This window comes from Sciurus carolinensis, chromosome 12 (genome assembly GCF_902686445.1).
Source record: "Sciurus carolinensis chromosome 12, mSciCar1.2, whole genome shotgun sequence".
In the NCBI taxonomy this organism is placed as follows: Eukaryota; Metazoa; Chordata; class Mammalia; order Rodentia; family Sciuridae; genus Sciurus; species Sciurus carolinensis.
The window spans coordinates 13,470,821-13,491,254 of NC_062224.1; the positions used below are offsets into that span (position 1 = coordinate 13,470,821).

Below are 20,434 nucleotides of genomic sequence, written 5' to 3' on the forward strand. Positions count from 1 at the left end.
CATCTTTGAAGAAATGTCTCTTCTAGTCCCTTGCCCATATTTTAATCAAGTTGTTTTTCTGTCATCAAGTTACTTGTGGCTATTAAGTTTTACAATCATATAGTAAATCATTTTAGGCATACAAAAACATAAAAAACAATGAATATTCTTATATCTATAATTAAACATTTAAAAAAACAAAATGAATATATTCGAAATTTCTAATGTCTATCCCCTGATTGTATCTCCTTTTACATCCCTATTACCCACCAAGTATTATGAGTTTCTTATCCCCACCATTTGATACATAATACATAGAGAACCCATATCTATGTATTCCTAAAATATATATAATGCAAATAGCATGTTTTATGGTTTTAAAACACAGTATGTATCACTATGTATACTCTTCTGCAACTCCATTTATCATGTTTGCAAGATTCGTTGTGCCGGAGTACGTAATCTAAGTTTATTCACTTTATGCTCTATAGCAGTGAGTGCTCAAACTTTTTGGTCTTAGGATTCCTTCATTCTCTTAAGAATCAGTGAGGAGGGCTGGGGAGATAGCTCAGTCAGTAGAGTGCTAGCCTTGCAAGCATAAGGCCCTGGGTTTGATCCCCAGCACCGCAAAAAAAAAAAAAAAAAAAAAAAAAAAAAGAATCAGTGAGGATGCCAAAGACCTTGGCTGTATATAGATTATGTCTATTGATATTTGTCATATTGGAAATAAAAGTGAGAAAAAGTTAAAAAAAATTTTAATAAAAACCATGATGTAATATGTTAATATAAACAACACATACCATGATACGTAATCATTTTCCAAAGCATTAAAAAAATTGTAAAAAGTGGCGTGGCAGTGTTGGACATTTTTGCAAGTCTGGTTAAGGTCTGGCTAAACAGAAGACAGTGGCCTTTCTGTATTGGCTTCTGTGTCTGTCACTATCAGAACATGCAGTTGTCATTCTGCATTGGCTTCTGTGTCTGTCACTATCAGTACATGCGGCCTCTGGAATACTCCACTGGATGAAGTAAGAACGAGAAGGGAAGGCAGACACTAGAGGGACTGTGAAGTGAGTTAACTTTGAAAATTCACTCGAAGGGTCTTGCGGACTCCAGGGCTCCCAGAGCACACTTGGAGAACCACTGCTCCAGAGTGGTCCTTTGAAACATATTACAAACTATCTCTTCTCCTATTAACGTTCAAATCTGTTCATTTTATAGACCATACTGCCATGAACATTCTTACAGCTGTTTCTGTGGTCACATTTTTGCAAATTTCTATTGAATCCACACTAAGAAATAGAGCTCAGAGCCCTGGGGTACACACAACTTTGACTTTGTTATTGCCAAACTGCTTTCCAAAGTTTAAAATCTATACATGCACCACTAAATAGTTTCCATGCACCTAAAGCTTCAATTGAGATTATCTCTGGGAGACAGGGCCTAAAACATGATTACAATTTTTTAAAAATTAAAATACAATGCACAATGTCTGGTATGGAGAAGGATCCCTAAAACAAAGATGTGCTGATTAACAATGGAAACAGTAAAGAGCGGAGAGTCACAAAGACAAACTCTTGAAAAATCCATTCAGATTATTTCTAGGGAAGAAAGACTAATTCAGCTATTCGTTAAATTCCACTGTGTGACCTTTGGCAAGTTACTTTACCTCTGAGTCCAATTTCTTCATCTTTAAAATGGTACTATTTCATGATGTCAAGGAATTAAAACACATTATTTTCAAGAAGATCATAGTCTCTTTGGGAGACTCAATCACAATCGAGGACTCACACACACAGCAACAAGGCCCAGTCAGTACCAAAGTCCACACAGATCACTGAAGGAATTGTAGTCCTGTAGTTTAAGGAGAGAAATGGAGGTCAAAGGTGGCAATTAAAGGCAATTGGATTGGAGGTGGTAAATTTGGGGAAGTGAGACAGCATAAAGCAGTTCCCCTTTTGGAATGCTTGGTTCAGCAGATTGAGAGGGTGGCAGCTAGTGCCAGGCCTTGCAAATGGGGTGGCCACAGACTTTTCTATCCATAGCTCTCAGTTCAGGGGGCCTCTGGTAAGCCACGCCCACCGCCCTCTGCCACAGGAAGAGGCTCAGCTCATTCTTGTCCAGGGCAGGAATTCTGTCCCTTCTTGCTGGGGTTTCACAGACAGTAAAAATCAAAGTTGTGTTAGGAAGACAATCACAATATCAGATGTTTCTTCCAATGAGTCTCTTAATAGAATTTACTTTCGCTGGGAAGAAAAACTATTTTTATTAAAAATAACTGAGTCTAATGCTACAAAGACTCATTGGATCCTCCGTGAGATCTGTTCACATCACCTACAACTGACATAAAGCAGAGTGGTTGTTTGTTTGTAGCTTCACAGTGAAACCCTTCCTGTAAGTGATGCACATATAAACTATTTTTAGGAACTTCTATTTCAGACAGCATAGATGCAGATGAATAAAGCGATCATCTGAAACAAACAAGAAAATATTTACCCAACTAAAAATCTGTGTGATTATTTGGGTGAGGAAAAAAGACATTCACTTTTGAGTACGTATATATGATAAATAAGATGCTAAGTTCTGAGCAGAATTTAGAGGAGTTCAACAGCTCATTTGAATCACCTTGAGGCTACTGTGCTAATGCATCATACTAATTTTAATTGCAGAGAGATTTTGTAAACGGACGCTGCATGATGGATTAAAGAAGAGAGCTTGGCTTAGGAACAAGGTCTTCATTCATAGAACATCTTCACAAGACTGATTACCTTCTTGCTACTCCTTCATTCTTCTCACTCTGTGAATCATGTTTTATATGCTGCAAATAATACCAGCTATCTAGACCAGGCAAATTCATAGAGACAGAAAATAGAATGGGATTACCAGGGGGTGTCGGCAGGCTAAGGGGGAGCTTTTGAATAGTGGTGCGGAGCTTCAGCTTGGGGTGATGAAGCAGTTTTAGAAATAGCAGTCAATCCAATTAATGCCACTGAATTGCACACTTGAAATGGGAAATTTTATTATTTTTACCACAATATACTAATTTTAATATAAAATATAATTTAATATAATTATAATTTTAGATTTTATAAAATATTCACCTTTATAATTTATGTAATATTAATTTTAATAAAAATAAATTTATGTGAACATTAATATTTATAATATAAAATATAATTTAATATAAAATATAATATTTGTTTACCAATACATGATGTATTTGATTTATTACTGGAGTTGCCCACAATCTTAATTTTGCTTTTGATCTCAGTCCTGGCTTCTTTCTTTCCCCGTTTCTTAGGCTGTTCCACAGTTGTTTTCCTTCAGTCTGCAAGGTTGTAACTCTCCAGGTAGATGAGCTTGTCTTATTTTAAAAAAAATAGAAAATGAAAGCCACAAGACGTAAATCTGCCTGGTGTCCTTCTGTCTGGTTCACCTTCTCTGAGTCTTCATGCCTCGGCTCCAGTCCCTGTCCACACCCTGGAAAGCCTTTCCTTTGATCCCTGGTCCTTTCCCTGGTGATTTGGGCCTCCTGTGCTCCCATTTACTGGCAGGATCATGTTTGCCAGCCTCTGACGGCTTCTGGTTTTGGTTCCCTACAGATGTGGCCTTGCCTCCTTTGCTTCACCACCAAGCTTCCTGGGCCTCCTCTCCATCCTACCTTCTGCCCGTTCCTCTGTCTCTGCCATTTGGCTTCCACTGCCACCACTGCCAAGCCCTGCTCTTTATAAGGACACACTTGCTAACTTCCAGAGCCGTCGGCTCCTTCTTGGTCTTCTTTTCCGATGTCCCATGTAACAGTGCTGGTTCTGGATTCCTTTCTTCTCTCTTGCTCTCCTTCTCTCCATTTGATGACTCTTTGGTTTTTCTCTGTTGGTTCTGCTTTCTTCATTGAAATATTGTGGAATACACCCAGGTCCTGACTTGATTCCCTTCTTTCTGTCAATTCTGGCCATTCTCATCCCTTTTGAGGTCTCCAAGGATACCTTACCTGGTGACAACCTGGAGAAGTACACTTTTCTTCATCTGCATGCTACCTTGGGTCTCGTATTTTCAACTACACATTGAAATTTTCCCAGTGCTCCACCAGCCCCTCAAACACAGCTAGAATGAACAAGAGTTCCACCTTTTCCTCAAATGCTATGGCCTCTCCTCTCTCTCTTGTCTTCATCAATGGAATTACTATCTACTGTGTCTTCCAAGATGGAAAAATTGGAATCAACTGTGAGTCCTCCTTTGTCCTTCTCTACATTCATCTATGCAATGAGTTCTGTGGATTTTATGTGGTTATTTCTGCTGTAGTCAATGACTTCTCTTTGGCCTTTTATCTTGAGAACTTTGGGTATTTTGTCCAGATTCTGCAATAGAGTTTTAGTTGGTTCCCACCCCATTGCCCTTCCAAACTGCCTAGTCTTCCCCCACATCAGCCACACAAGCTGTCTTTCTTAAGAATTGTTTCCTTGTTTAGGAACATGAAACAGATCCCCTTTGCCTAATGTATTAAGTCCAGACCCACGAATCTCATGATTATGCAACAACATCAAAATTTCAAATCTTTAAGGGGATTCAATGGTAGCTAAAGATATACTTTAAACAAGGCCTTTAAAAAATGTTTTGGTTTCTTAAACTGCGTCCTTCCAAATAGACTTGGATTTGTTTAAAAGAACCTTAAGCATAACAAATCTTCCTCACACAACTGTAAAGATAAAAACAGACGTACACTATTTAAAAAAAAAAAGCTTAGTAAACACACAGAGGAGACATAGGCAGAAACCCACAAATGATTTAATTTGCAAAACCACAGCCTGAGCTCAACTAAAGTAAAGATGACTTAGATAAACTACAACCAGAAAAACTGAGATAAAAGATCCGGGGTAAATAACTTCAGCTGATGGTTTAGCAAGCAAACATCACGGGTATAACAGAGGTCTGAGAAACTGCTTCAGTCTAGGAAGCTGCACATTGACTTCACCGAGCCTCAGGAGCACCCAGCATGAGGGGAATCACTGCTTGTTGGAGTGTTATCTACTGTGCTATGTCCCTTGTACTTGTGAGAGTGTGGCCACCTTGACACAGGAAGATAAAAAAGATTTTAAAGTTGAAGTTGAGGGGTCTAATTCTATATTTTCCTGTTTTTATTTCTATGTATAAGGATTTCAGAAAAACTCTCAGAGATGGTTTTTTATCTTTAGGGTAAAAGAAAGGGGGTCATGAAAAACTTCCTCTTAGAAATTAACTGGGCTATTCCTTTTCCAGGGAAACACTGAGGTAATAGAGAAGGAAGACAATGACCGTGCACAGCGAGGCGTGTCCCTCCAGAGGTGACATATGCAGAAGGTTGAAGGAGGGCAGGAAGTGAAAACTTTCTGGCCTGGTCTGAAGACAGTTCTTGAGTTTCCTTCTACTCATTTGCCTAGCTGTTAAATCCTCAGCCACAGGCAATGCAAGATTAAGGGTTAAACACAAAAGTGACGGATCCTCATTATGAATAAGGATCACAACACTCAGGTTCCTTACAGAAATATTCACTTCGGAGCAAATATTCATTGACCACCTACTATGTGCCAGGCATGTGCTAGCAAAGGAACCCAGTGGTGGAAAAGAGTCAGCCCTCCTGGAGGAAAGAAACCAAGCATTCTGCATTATCTGGGTCCAGTGCCGGAAGAACGTGGGTTTTCTGCATCAGTGACTCGTCTGCACCCGCCTTTTAAAAATTTATGACCTTTTTTTTGTAGCAATGAGCACTTATCCAATATTTTTCTCTCTCTCACTGTCCATAAAAAAAAAAAATCATAATCTAAAAGCAGGGCAGCTCCAGAAGTTCTCTGGAGCACTTCACTATCTTTCTTTGTATTTCATAGCACGTGTCCTCACCTACTATACTCTTACTTGCATGCTGTTTATTCTGTTATTGTCTTTCTCCCCTAAAAGAAACTAGGCTTTGTGAGGGCTAGGACCTTGTTCTTCTTTTTTCCCCTGTATTTGCCACACCCAGAACAATGCCTGATGTGTTAGATGCTTGATTAATTTATAGACTGAATAAAACCCAGACTCCCCTTCTCTTTAAAAATTCCCATTTCTCTCTGAAACTAATTAACCACCCCCAATGTGCTAAGGAAAGCTTAGCAGCACTTGTATTGTTAAGAGGATCTGCTTCCCATAAAATCCTAGTTGGCAGAAGTTCAGGCACTGGAATGAAGTGTAGCAAGAATTTTCTAGAAGATTTTGAGATCAGGTGGGGAGCAGCATTCTAAGACATCTCCTGCCATTTGTTGGGAAGTCTACTTTAAGAAAATAGAATTCTTTGCTATTGTTTTTACAGTTTCTTCCCTTCTACAACTGAATGTACAAATCCTCTAAAACTGCCAGCAGTAGAGAGACTTACACCATAGAACAAGGTCAACGTGGAAGACATATAAATGGGGAGACTGTGTTTCAGGCCCTGAGACAGAGTATCACAGGTGTCTTCTATTTCAGAAGTTATTCTAATTTTCCTATGTGTTCACATCCAGGGCTAATATTTAATTTTAATTCATCAGTTTCTAAAAATTAGTTATTTTCCAAAATATGTAAGATCCATTGTTTTTCTGATATTTTATTTTAGAAATGAACCAAAAATATCAGCATAGATTTCTTGAGACTTAAAAAATTATGAGTAGGAAAAATGTTTTCTTGAGTAAGGGCATCTTGTAGAAATTATTGAAATCCAGTGCTGGGGGAACTGTTAAATAATAATCAGTATAAAAAGGATCAGAAACTTGATGTGAACTTATTAATTTATTTGAATGAAACCATACTGACTAAAACCACATTAAAAGGTTACAATAGGCATACCCTAAAAGTAATCTGTCTATCCCACAATATAGTACAATATATTATTTTTCTAGTTCTCAACTCCATAAAGTAGAGGTTTAAACTTCAAAGTTATTACTCAAGAATGTTAATCTGGCTGCATTTCTCACTCATTTTAAAATTAAACTTTCTTCTCAACAGCTCTTTGCAAGTTATAGCAGTCTGTGTGTGTGTATGTGTTGTGATAATATTGTGTATGCTGCTGGGAGTTGAACCCACAGCCTGGGGTGTGCTCATTCCAAGCTCTGCCACTGAGCTGCACCTCTAGCCAATCTGCCACTTTAATTTGTTTCGTGTATTATTAAAAATGGCATTAAAGACAGGAGAGAGTGGAAGAAAGAAGATGAGAGAAAGGAGGAGCGTTCAAGGAAGGAGTAATGAATTTTTGAGAATTTAGATAATGGATGAATGGAAGAGGATGAGGGCTCTAAAAAGTTCAGGTTTACTGAAAACACATCTTCTTGTAAATTTACGACATTGTGGGCTTGAAAGGAAAGATATAGAACACACTGGGAAAGGTATCTGAATACGCTGGGAAGGAAAAAGGCGGGGCAGGAAAGAAATGGGGTGAATGTTCACAGTCAAGGAAGAAAGAAGGACCACAGAAGCACGCTCACCCTTGTCTTAGGGCCACAACTATGTGATTCCACCTCCAAGGAACCTTTTAGACCATCCAGTCATTGAAGGAACCCAAAGCGAACCACTGTGGCAGTCTCCTCTCTCCCTCACAAGTTTTCTTGGATGAGAAAAGACTTGGGGGGTTCTGTGCATATTTCAGCCTTTTCTCAGCCTCTCTAAACACTCAAGGCATTTTCTGATGTTTGAGTTTGCTGGAAAGTGCTAGGGAAAGACCCAGAAAACCAGTCTAGATCTAAGTAGAACTCCAGGCTGGATGGACGCTGAACCAGAGTGAGGGTTTTCTCTGCTACTAGAATGAGTAACATTGAGCAGCAAAACAAGGAACTGTGCCCCAAACAGTGACTGAGATTTACAGAGGAAAGGAAGTCTCAAAGCTCACTTCTTAGAATTAATACCAAAGTCAGGCAGTATTTTTAAAAAGGAATTTGTAGATACAGCATATTACCAAATTCAGGCTTAGCTCAGTGGGGTGATAAGAACACAGACCATGACATCAGGCTGCCTGGGTTTCAATCCCTGTGACTTAGAACAAGCTGTTTAACCTCAGCTACACTGTGCCTTGTCAATCATAACCAAGCCTGTGCACGCGCACACACACACACGCAGAGTTTCTCGAGTGGCTTAAGTGACAGCTTGGACTGTGGAGTGGGAGCCTCCAGTTCTTCCCAGATCAGCAGCAACTTCTCTTTGCCCAACTTCTCGCCTCTCCGCTGGGTCCTGGGGAAGCCACCCAAGGAGCACTCCCTGGTGACTGAAGTGTGGCTCTGCTAGTTTGGATGCTAGGAGTCCCTCATTTTGATTTCTAAGTCAGGGCGCCCTACTGGGTACTGCCTCCTACATGCTGCTGGAGGCCCATGGCTGACGAGGGGCCACCCTCTTGTCACTGCTTCTCTCAATCCTCAACCATGACACAAACCTTGGTATCTTACAATGAATTGGATTTTCTGTTTTACTTTCTGTCTTTGGTTTTCTAAAGCATCCTCATTCGCCACTCTGGCCCTCCTGAGCCCAGGTTTGGTTTCAGCCCACGACAATGAGTCCTTCGTGGCTCTGACTCGACTCCGTCATGCTGCCTTCTTCCTGTTTGGGGTTTCCTGGTCTTTCCCCGAGGCACTCTGCCATGCTTTCATTTGCCTATACTAAACTGACGTGTAATAAATATCTGCTGAGGACTTTTCTTATGTGCGGGACTCTGCGAAGGGCGGGGGCCAGACTGGAGAGACGCAGAGCCCGTCCCCAGGAACCACGGTGGTGCAGGAGGGCCATCGTAGCTGCAGTCTCTGGATGCCCTAGCCTGCAGAGGAGGGCACCTTGACGTAGCTTGTGGGAAACTTCACAGAGGAGGTGACATCTCAGTGGCTAGCAAAGCGACTGTGGGGAAGGGGGCAGCGTGATCCAGGGGGAGTCATGCTGATGCTGAGGATGTGTGGAGAGCCACAGAGTGCTGGAGGACTCAAGGCCAGGGGAACAAGCACCCAGCAGGCAGAGGAAAGACTGCGAAGGACCGGCAAGCCTTGGGAAAGGGCTGGATTCTATTTTGCAGGTGACATGGCAACCAAATCATTTTAAAGTAGAGAGTGGCAATCAGATGTTTTTAAAAAATAAGAATCTGCTATCAGCTACCCAAAGAGTGAAACCAGAGTCTCCATGTCACAAAATAAGTGAAATCATCTTTATGAAACGTTACCATGTTAATAGACTACATATTTGCTAGATGTCTCCAAACAGGGCTGCTACAGCCTGTCCTATGCCCCCGGCTGCCCTGCAGTGCCACTCTGCATCCCTCTTGCCCTGGTCCTGCCTGACCTGTTTTCCCAAGTGACCTCAGCCCAAGCAGGGCTGTGTGATTGCTTAGTTTGGGCCTTAAGAGCCTGGAGCTTTTGCTTTTGTCTGCTTGTAACCCTCACTCTTGGGATCTAGGTATGATGATGAAGAAGCCAAAGAAAGCCATGTGGCAATGCCAGCCTTCTAGCCGTGCCCACCGGGGGTCAGCTATGTGAGTGTTCCTGTCTCAGGTCTGGTTGCAACCTCAGGAAAATCCCCAGGGATGCCAGGAGGAGCAGGGCCACCCAGGCAAAGTTGGCCCAAATTCCTGACCCAGGGAATCATGAACAAATTAAATGTTACTGTTTGAGGCCACTGAATTTGGACCCAGTTTGTTCCACAGTGATTGACACCCAAAGCAATGCTTCAGAGTCGGATACCTACATGTCAAATAGATAACAAACTGCACCCCCGACAATTCCAGGGCAACAACATGGGTCTACTGTCAATATATCAACTTGTACTTCATTCTTAATTACTTGATACCAAATCCCATTTCAAGCCGATGTCACACTTTACTGATTAGGGTTTAAGCTTTTTAAAAAGGGGTTCTTAGAAAATGTAATCCTCTGATTGTGTCTTGCAAAAAACTAAGAAAATGTGCATGATGTGTGGATTAAAATCTCCTGGAATTCTTTCTGCATTTTCCAAATGGTAGTTTTTATTTAAAGACAAATATCCAAACAAATGCGTATTTCGCCCTTTGAATCTGCAGAACATTTGAATCTCTCTCTAGGTCTAGAGATTTTGACCAGACATCTACATAATTTTTTTCTGCCAGGAGATATCTGCAATCTTTTTCCAGGAGAAAATTGATTTTATTCACTTTCATAAACAAGTATTCTCCCTGTTCTGAATTCTTCCAGTTTGTTCTCCAAAGAGAAAAGATTTGCATCTGCCTTTCATTTCTATTGAACTAATAGAATTCATATATGATGCTCTGTGATGATATTCTTTTTGCCAGCTCCAACTACAGAGCCAGTGATAAGGGATGAGTTGCATTTCATTAATTTCTAAAATGACCACTAATTTATACTTAGTGATACTTGCCTTTTTGGGTCAATGAAGTTGCATTTATTTCATTTAAATAAGTAAGAAGCTTTTTTCTCCTGTTCAGATGCTTCACTCTCCTAAAGTACCTTTACTCACAGAACTCAAGTGTACTATAAATATTAACAAACCTCAACCCCAGGAACTAGGAAAGACACTCAGCAGTAAAGTCTGTACTCTTACTGAAGTAGAGGCAGGAAGGCCAAAGACCTTGTGCTGCGCCTTCTGCAAATACCTCAGCTGCCTTTAGTCAGAATTTCACAAGTTATTTCCCACTGAATTATTTCTGAACTCTTTTCATCAACATTACAAGGTTTTAAGTAAAGTTGCTCATAAGCAACTCAGTTGTATTCAGGGGGTCGAGTAATTCAAGTTCTTATGAAGGAGATTCTTTTGTTGTTGTTGTTGTTTTTGGTACCAAAGATTGAACCCAGGGGTCACTGAGTCACATCCCCAGCCCTTTTTTATATTTTGTTTTGAGACAGGTTCTCACTAAGTTACTTAGGACCTCGCTAAGTGCTGAGGCTGGCTTTGAACTTGTAATTCTCCTGCCTCAGCCTCCCAAGCTGCTAGGATTACAGGTGTGCCTCACTGCACCTGGCTTGAAGGAGATTTTTATTTTATTTTTGTTTTTTAGTTTTTTGGTACTGGGGATTGAACTTAGGGGCATTTGTACACTGAGCCACACCCACAACCCTGTTTTGTATTTTATTTGAGACAGGGTCTCACTGAGTTGCTTAACACCTTGATTTTGCTGAGGCTGACTTTGAACTCTTGATCCTCCTGCCTCAGTTCCCTGAGCTGCTGGGATTACAGGCGTTTGCCACCATGCTGGGCTTGAAGGAGATTCTTTATGACTACTGTTTTTACTGCCATTCTGTAAAGCCTGGGTCCAAATAAAGTGCATGCTAACTTTTTTTTTCTTTTTGAATGACTAATGCAGAAGAATTTAAAGAGTTCCCATTCTTAGAGACAATTCCATCTATCATTCATCATTACCATCACCGCCAAACAGTAGCATTCCTATTTATTGTTCTAGTTACAGCATTAAATTTTAATTTCTAAAATCAAAATTAATTGCAGTTAAATGATATTCCTGTCTGGATGAATGAATTTTAGTTTACTGGGGAAGGGTTACGCCTGTCATTAATGGTCACCTACCTATCCATAGTTACAATGTGACAGATGGACCACTGCTCAAGCATCCCAGCTACCCAGATGAAATTCTGGCCTGACTGGATTGGGTGGATACTAAACCGACACCTGAAAACCAGCTACAAAATATGAGGGTCGGGGAGAATCCTACAGACCCCTAATCCACTCACTCATTCTACGGTCCATATGGCAAAACTGGAATCATATGGCAAAACTGGAATCAACATTGCCCTGTCCCACTTCTGTGACTGCCTATCTGCCTTTGCTGTTGGCTGGCTCTGAAGGCCTGGCACCATCAAGGTGGAGCAGGCCAGTGATGCGACATCAGCGCTCAAGTGCCTCTCCCCAGGCTCCTCTCCTAGAAGAGACCATCTAATTTGCATTCATAGTACCCTTGTGTGCCACATGTCCCACAGCACTGCAAGGATCCTGGAGAGCAGTGAGGAGGAGAGATCTGGAGGGAAGAGGGCAGACCCTGGGCACACAGAAGTCAACACACCAAGGGCTGCCACGGACCTGGCTCCAAAAAGCACTCGCAGGCAGATTTCCCTAAAATTCTCCTTGAGAATATGGATGGAAGTCAACAGTGCATTTCAGCTTACTGGGCAAGGGTTACGCCCGGCATTAATGGTCTCGTTCATAACGACTAGGCTCTGAAAACATGACGTTCATGCTTAGAAACCTCTGCATGAGTGACTAGAGGAAAACAAAATATCTTCCCTGGCTTCATCCACAAAATCTGCCGCCTGAGCTCTGTGCCAAGAAGTAAAGCAAGAAAAAGAATTGGGAGACTTGGTATGTATCTGAGGCAAGCATCCTCGGGAGACAATAATTGAATTAAAATACCATTATCGAGCTCCAGCAATGAGCTAGATAGAAACTACAAGTCCCCAGAGACCTAGGAAGCAGAAAAGGAAGAGTAAAACCCATTCCAGGGACTCAGGAAAGGTATAACAGGTAAAGATACTTTAAAAAGAATATCCAATAAGAACTGCAAGTAGCGTTCTGTTTGAAAAGGGAATGTCAATGCACTTGAAACTTAGGGGCCACCACGGGTCACTATTTCCAAAAGGAAAGGATGTTTTCTATGGTGGTGTCATCGGGACCAGAATGCAGAGGTTGTTGAGTCTTACCTAATAGGAAGTGTCATTCCTTCTCTGCAGGAAAAGATGAACGTAGCTCTCACTTGCTCTCAGGAGGAAAGCGCCAGAGTGGAGTCACAGTGTGTTTGAGCACTGTGGTTACAGCATCCCACAGAGGTCCCCATGGTCTTTTGTGGCAGGAGCCAGAAGCCTAAGCACTGGTTTCTACATTGTTTACGCTCTGGCTTAGTTGTTAGGAACCCATACTAAGGCCCATTTTATTTTATTATTATTTTTAAATTTTTTTCAGCGTAACCCATTTATGTTTTTTTTAAAAGCTCTGCTGAGATATAATTGAAACATAATAAGCTGCACATACCTGAATTGTATAATCTTCTAAGTTTTGACAAAGGTATATATTAATGAACCCATCCTCAAAGTCAACACAGTGAACACTCTATTTTATTATTACCAGGATGGAATATTTTTAATCTTTTTTAAAAAGACTTTTTTTCTTTGGTTTCATATTTTTTTATTATTCTACCTTTAAGGGAGTCCTCAAGAGAGTTTATTGCTCTTACCTTCAGTTTTTTCTTTCTTTGTAAACGCTCTTACTTATTTTTTCTTTGGCTTGCTTCTATCATCCCAATTCTTGAATTTGGCCTTTTACTTTTTTAACTTCCTTACTCTTCACTGCTTTCATGAATTTTAAAAATAATTGTGATTTCACTCTAAAGAATCCTTCAGCTTTTTTATTTTTTAATTTAAAAATGGTTTCTCCTTTTGATCCTTTAGTATTTTCTCTTTATTCAAATAACTTGTGGGTTCTCAGTATATCTATCAACGGTTTATGCTTATTGGCTTGTGGCATATTTTGGAATATTTTAATATGACCTTTTATTTCATTCTTCTTCTTTTTTCCTCATATCATTGGCATGAGAACCACCAGCAAATTGAGATGCTGTCAAAATAGCAGAGGAAGAAAATCACACCAGAGACAGGAGGAGATGGCCCTTTTCCTGAAACAAGTCAACTCCCCAAATTTCTAAATGTAAAAATCCACAGTAGCAGAGGGTAGTGAGGAGTTGGGGGCAACGAATATTTCCCATCACCTTCATTTCTGATTTCTAGTAGAATTTATCTAGATAATTCTAGAGGTTCATAGACAAAAGTTTCCAGGGTGATAATGATTCTGCTGTGCAGATACTTAAATCGCTAGATTGGGATTCCTTTCTTCTAACACAGCATGCAGTTCCACAGATTCTAAGTTACAGATTCTAAGACTTACAGCTCATTGATGAATTCCACTAATACTTATTGAGCACCTACTCTGTGTCAGATGCAATGCTAGGGAGGCAACAAGGAATAAAGAGAAGGAGGAGTCTGCTCTGGTGTGGACTTGGACTCGGTGGGGAGGTCTAAAAGTAAACAGTGGTATCACAGCTATTCTAAGTGCCGTGTGCCTAACGTTTATAGACTGTTACTGTGGGCCAGCACGGTGCTAAGCACTGTAAACAGATGATCTGAGATCTCTGAGGAACATATTGAGGTTAGACTCAGAGAAATACCGCAGGTGGCGCAGGACAGGAGGGGCTGGGGAAGAATTAGAACCTTCTGATCCCTGAGAAGGAGTCTGGGCTTCATCCCAGAGCATGGGGCAGCCCTGGAGAACTTAAAGCAGGAGAGCTATCCACTCAAGGTGGGGTTCTGGCTGCAGCACAGGGAACCAACCAGAGCAAGCAAGACTAGTGAGGTGCTTCAGGCATTAACCCCAAGAGAAAAAGTGGTGTCCTGTAAAGAGAGTGGTCGAAGGGGCAGAAAAGATGGAGGGAACAGGCAAAACAGGGTGAATGAACAGAACGTGGTTTTGGCTACACTGTGGAGGTGGAGGAAAGGAGTGAGGGAAGAACAGCCTGACCTCAGGTTTACAACAGGGGATGGCAGAGTCAGCTACTGCAAAAGTGGGAAGGGGAAACTTGGAGAGGAAAAGGGAAGATGGTGCTTTTAGTTGGAGATAGATGGCATTAGATGAACCCATAAACTGCCCAGGGGGGAGGATCAGTAGGAATTTGAGTCAGCAATGGTTGGGTCTTGGTCAGCAAGGAGACAGCTGTTGGGGTGAATGAGTGGGACAACTACAGAGCATCAAAGCTTCCAGGTAGATGGGAGAAGCTTGCCAAGAAGGGGACAGAAAGGCAGAGGAAGAGAGGGGAGCGTGGGAGTCAAAGGAAGAACAGGAGTGCTCAGCAGCACAGACGCATGCAGAAAGTCCAGTAGGACAGGAGCAGGACGTGACAAGGGTCAGCAATGAGGAAGGTGAGTGTGATAGTCTCTGAGGGTGGCAGAGTCAAGGCCAGGTGTCTGGGGCCCAGATAAAGTGCATGAGGAAATAGGGGAAATGATGCAGAGAACAATTTGAGGAATTATGAAGAGGAGGAGAGAAGGAAGCAGCTGGAGGAAGGCCAAAAGGCAGGCCTTTTACGCACAGATGGAAGGGGCGGGGCGTGTTGAATGCAGCGAGAACGTGGCCTGTAGGGAGCGGGATGGGAGATGCAGGAGAGAGGAGATGGTCCCCCATTATGATTCCCGAGGATGAGGTAGCAGGCGCTCCAGGGCACAGTGAAGGTGAACAGGGGACACCTCCGGAAGGGAGGCGTGTCTTTTGCTGTTGTTGTGAGGGGAGGAAGGGTGCGGGGGTGGATCCAGATGCAGTTAGGTGTGCAGTCCTGTGGTCACAGGGTGGGGGAGTCCTCGTGGAGAAAACAGTTTCTCAGTGGAGCAGGAAGCAAGGCAGCTTGATTATGCAGAATGGCAGTGACCAAGGAAAGTCTGGAGAGCTGGTAGGAGGAGCAAGCGGGAAGGCCAGGGGAATGCCTGAGAGCTGGGGAAGCCGGAGTCTAGCCCAAGTCGGAAATCAAGGACTTACGGAATCATGCTTAGTCGTATAATTTTTTCCAATACATTCATCAGCCTATGTATAGATGCTGGAAAAAACAGACAGTCGGGTTCAATAGTGACCTCAGATTTGGAAAGAAAAGCACATCCCTTCACACAGCACCACTGGAGTTGTCTTCCCCAGGAGCAGTGGGGATGCTTCAGTAGAGGGACCGGCCCGTGTTTTGTCTTTGTCAATTTCACGCTGAAAGATCTCTGGTCTGTAGAATAGGTATTGTTTCTTCCTAATTGGTCTAGTTCTTTCTGAAGCTGATGGGATATACCTCAAAGTTTAAATTCTTCCTAACAAACGAAGAATATGATTATAATGCTTGTGAGGAAATGTCCAGGGATGAAGAGACTTCTGGAACACAACAGGAGGCATGAATAGAACAATAAATGAGGAACCAAGAGCTCAGGGTTCAATACTCCCAATTTGTTGTGTGGCCCTTGATCAAGTTTCTTAGTCTCTATCAACTTAATGCGTCTTTTATAAACAATCAGAGATGGCTCCATGAGTAATTGATTCCCGGTGTCCAGGCCTATGGCACTGTGCGCAGCCAACAAATGCCACTTTCTGTTCCATTTTGCCTTCTTCCTTCTAACCCCAAACATATGTGTTTCTATAACTTTAAGGAACAGTATAGGAAACTAAATGCATTATGTCCATAATGTTAAAACTTCTAGATAAGAAACAGATTTATTATGCTTCAAACCAAATAGTACAAAATGCCATGAAATAATTACACTTATTACATGAAGTGGAGTCTAGTTATTTCTGTCATATGCTATTTCATTTTTAAAAGACATGCTTGTCACCATCCAATAAAAGAACGTCATAAACCACTAATGGACTGAGTCTTATGGGTTGAAGTAATGTTGGTAAGAAGCCTGGTTTCTTACAGCTGAAAAGTAGCTAAATAGGTGCAGAATGGAAAACGCTCAAGATTACTGCCTTGAAAAATGCTGAACAGGTAGCTAAAAGGAACTTCTCCCCAAACAGCAAGGAAAACAGCATCTTGGTTCACTTTCACGAGAGACTCCACATCTTGCGCAGCTGGACTGTGGGGAATGTTTTCTCCTGGCCATGAACTCACAGCTCTCAGTTTGCATTGGAGACCACCCCACTGGGCAGCAGGCTGCTTCCTAGGCACTCAGTGGAAGCAACTTGGAAGGCTGGGGATGGGAAAAGGGCAAGACAGATGAGGGTCTGCTCTTTGCACTTTCAAACAGAGAGTGCTAGTTGATGCCAGAATACACTTTTTAAAAAATGCTCACCAAAGTAGTCTGGGATGTAGCAGTGACACAGAGTCACTTCATGTGGAAAAGGCATTCAGAAGACCAACATGGTGAGTTATTTCCCTCTGTCACTTATTTTTTATTTTTAAAATATTTTTCTCTTACTGAAAAATTTAAAGGAAGATCAGACCTTCAGAGAAAGAAGCATCCAATAGTTCAGTTGTATGGCAAGACTACACACTTAAAATGTAGATGGGTGAATTTGATGTTATGCATATTTTATCACAATTTCAAAGAAGTGAATTGGTAGGTTGCATGGCACAGGTCAGAGGTGGACAGACAAGCTTGACACTACCTCGGACAAGTTACAAAGTCTGGGCAAGTGACTCACCCCCCATGCCTGTTTCTTCATCTGAAAAATAAATATAAAAATATCTAATTTATAAAAAGCTTTATGAAGATAAAATGTGGTGGAACTGTTTGTCAAATATCAACAAAATTCTGAGCATAATGGCTATCCGGTAAACAGTAAATGATAATGACTTAATAAAACCACACTTAACTGCTTTCATTTGCTCTGCTTATTATCATTAATATTATTAGCTTAATTCAAAAGCTAACATCAACCTACAGCAACTAATAGAAAGATATGCTGCCAAGGTGAAGAGACTTAAATATCTGCTAATTTACCAAGGCAGAAATGTATGGATTCTGGGCTTAGGAAGTTATTCCTAATTCCTGAAATGTCAAATTCTTACCTTTCCCTGAGAATATAGTTAGATGACTAAATAGAGTAACTGGAATTTTTGTGTAAATGACAAGTTACAATTAGGTGAAAGATATTTCCATCATTGTAAGGGAAAACCTTTTAATTCACTTTTCTGCTTAACGTCATGTTTTTCTGTAAGTTTCTGCTTCAACAGTTAGGATAAGTATGAAAAAGGTAAACTGGGTGCATACTGCTTAGAAATGAGATACTTAAAGTTTGAAAACAAGGAATAGGAACAGAAAGAATGAGTTTAATGATACGTATATGTCTATATATACATATGTGTATATATGTGTGTATACACACATACACATGTATGTATTCATATACGTAGATATACATACACATAGATACACTTGACCAAGACACCATAAGACTAATTCCTCTACTTTTATTATAGATCTAATTGTGGGAACACACACACACACACACACACACACACACACACATATACACACACACATAAAAATACATATAGTTCTCATTACTCATCTGTGTCTCTGGGACTTTTCATTATATAAAAATGTTGTTTTCAATAATTTTGGTGAAATTACTTTGAAAATTGAAATCACCTGAAATCAAATACAAACTTATTAACAAACCGCCACATTACATTAATATATCAGCAATATTCTCAAGGGCCAACAACATAGTCACTAACTCTAAAACAAACACATTAAAAACAGGAAGTACTCATTCAAATTCCTATTTTAAAGAAAGTCAACTATATTATAATTAAATATGCATTAGAGGGAGAGATTTGTCTGTGGAGGTTTACTGAAATCTCTGACATTACAGACCTATACCATAAGCCTGCATTCTTGATAGAAAATCCTGGAATTCAAAATACAGAGAATTTGATCTTTTCCACAAACAAGGAGAGAGAATGTGTTACAACAGAATGAGGCACCCTTATAGAAATTTCAGGGGCCTCCAATGCTTGCTGTGGACAATAGAAAACAGAATGTTAGTTTTGGAAAGGATCATGAGATTACAGGAAGAACCTAGATGTGACTAGCTGAACATCCCTGTAATTCCTGAAGGAGATTTGAGACAGCAGGAGAAATCCAAGTTCCAGTAGAGTTAGTAACTGCCATGCACTGACTCAGAGCAGTCTCTGTTGTAGGAGGTGGAGCTGGGAGGAGAACAGGTGTAGAAGTCTGCTTAAGAGTCATCGTGAGCCACCATAACACAAGACAAGACAGTGGCGGAAATGAACATGATGAAGCGGATGGCAACAAAAACCTTCCCTGGAAGTTTACATTTTAAAAGTGTAGAAGACAATCACGGGACATGAACAAAAGCTAGTGGTGACAAACAGGTTACGCTTGAAATGAGAAAAAAAGGCTGATGAGAGAAAAGAAAACAAAAAAACCTTAATTTAGACTGAATTGCTAACTTGTAAGAGTCTGCAGGTTTCAGATCTTCCTATGCCCTGTCTTTAAATTTATGTTCACTCAATCAGCAAAAGAAAGGGACTAACGAGAGATCTTTCTGTGGTAGACACCTGCATCAGACAATGGCCCTGATCTCTGAAAGATTTTAAACAGCTGTGCATAAACTTCAAAAGTAATTTGCAACCAAATTAGTAAATGTCACCCTTCTTCCCACTAGACACAGCACTTTCAAGAGATGAAGCATCCGCAGTAAGTCTGCCATTTTACCAGTTACCAAAGATCAGTTAGGGAAAAAAATGAAGATGTTCATTCACAGGTTGGGATGTGGAATGGGGTGAGGGACCCAGTCCCTGTTCATAGGGATCTCTATAAAGTAGCTCCTGCCAGGAAAGGACCAGAGGTGGTCATCCCTTCTAGGGAAACAAAGCAGGGGCCAGAAAAACTGATGAAGCCTCCCAGAGTCTCCTGAATCTTGCTACCTTAAAATTCTCCTCGCCAAATAAAAGGGGCAGAGAAGAGGAAGCAGACAGAGTACACAGGAACACTCCCCAGGTCTGGTGGGCAGTTCATCAGATAATTTTGCAAGCTTGGTCTGTGCTCTCCAAGGGCACCTGTAACTTGAAGGACCTGAGTATTGGGCACAGATGGGCCATTTTCCCCACTGACAGGCACAGCCCATAGAGTAGCGTTCTCTCCACCTCACCGCCCCGCTCCTCAGCTTCGGCCATTGCTGAATAACCTTTTATTAGCACCACTTCCAGCCCACACAGTGGCAGGACAATCGCAGGACAAGGCAGCTCTGTGGCAGTCTCCTTGCAGAAATGACCAGAAACTCCCTTCACGCCAGTGGCAAGTGCCTAGGCCTTGAGCATTAAAGTCACTCTCACATTGATAAATGCCGGTAAGAATTCAATAAACTAACGATATTTTATTTCACCAACTACACTTTGACAACATGTGGACCTCAAAGCTGGAAAACAATCTCGCTCAAGGTCACAGGCTTCATTCAGCACCCAGGCTTTTTTTTTTTTTTTTTTTTTTTTTTTTTTTTTTTACCCACTCCAACAAAACTGCTTCGCACCCACCCCAGGCCCTTGGAAAGAAACTTGGTTTCGTCAGAAAAGTGAATGTCCTTAGTCCTGTTCGCTGCTCCAGCAATTTCCCAGAAAACCGGGTTGCCATCTCCAGAAAACACCCTTCCTTACACATTTTTGCGATGAGAACAAAAACTTTCCACCTCCCTCCCTCCGCTTTAGCCCTCTTAGTTCAGGTGAAATGAGAGTAGGAAGGAGGCGCCCCCAGCCCGGTCCGGCGGCCAGCACCCGGCCACTGCCATGGTCACGGTCACCAGCACACAAGAAACCCAGACGGGGTGGGGGAGCCCCAGAGTTGGCTTTGGCTCGAGCTGTTTTTTTCGATTTCTTTCTCAGCCCTGCATCCCGCGACAGCCCTAGACTCTTGTTGGAGCAGCTCCGAGGGACCCCTGGGTGACCCTTCCCGCCCGGGGCCTTGGC

At 41.6% G+C, this 20,434-nt stretch overlaps 1 protein-coding gene across 1 annotated transcript in view; it reads right to left on the reverse strand.

Moving 5' to 3' along the window:
- Positions 1-20,434, reverse strand: part of Prkcq (protein kinase C theta) — a 117,099-nt gene that overhangs the window by 96,144 nt on the left and 521 nt on the right. The window lies entirely within an intron of this gene.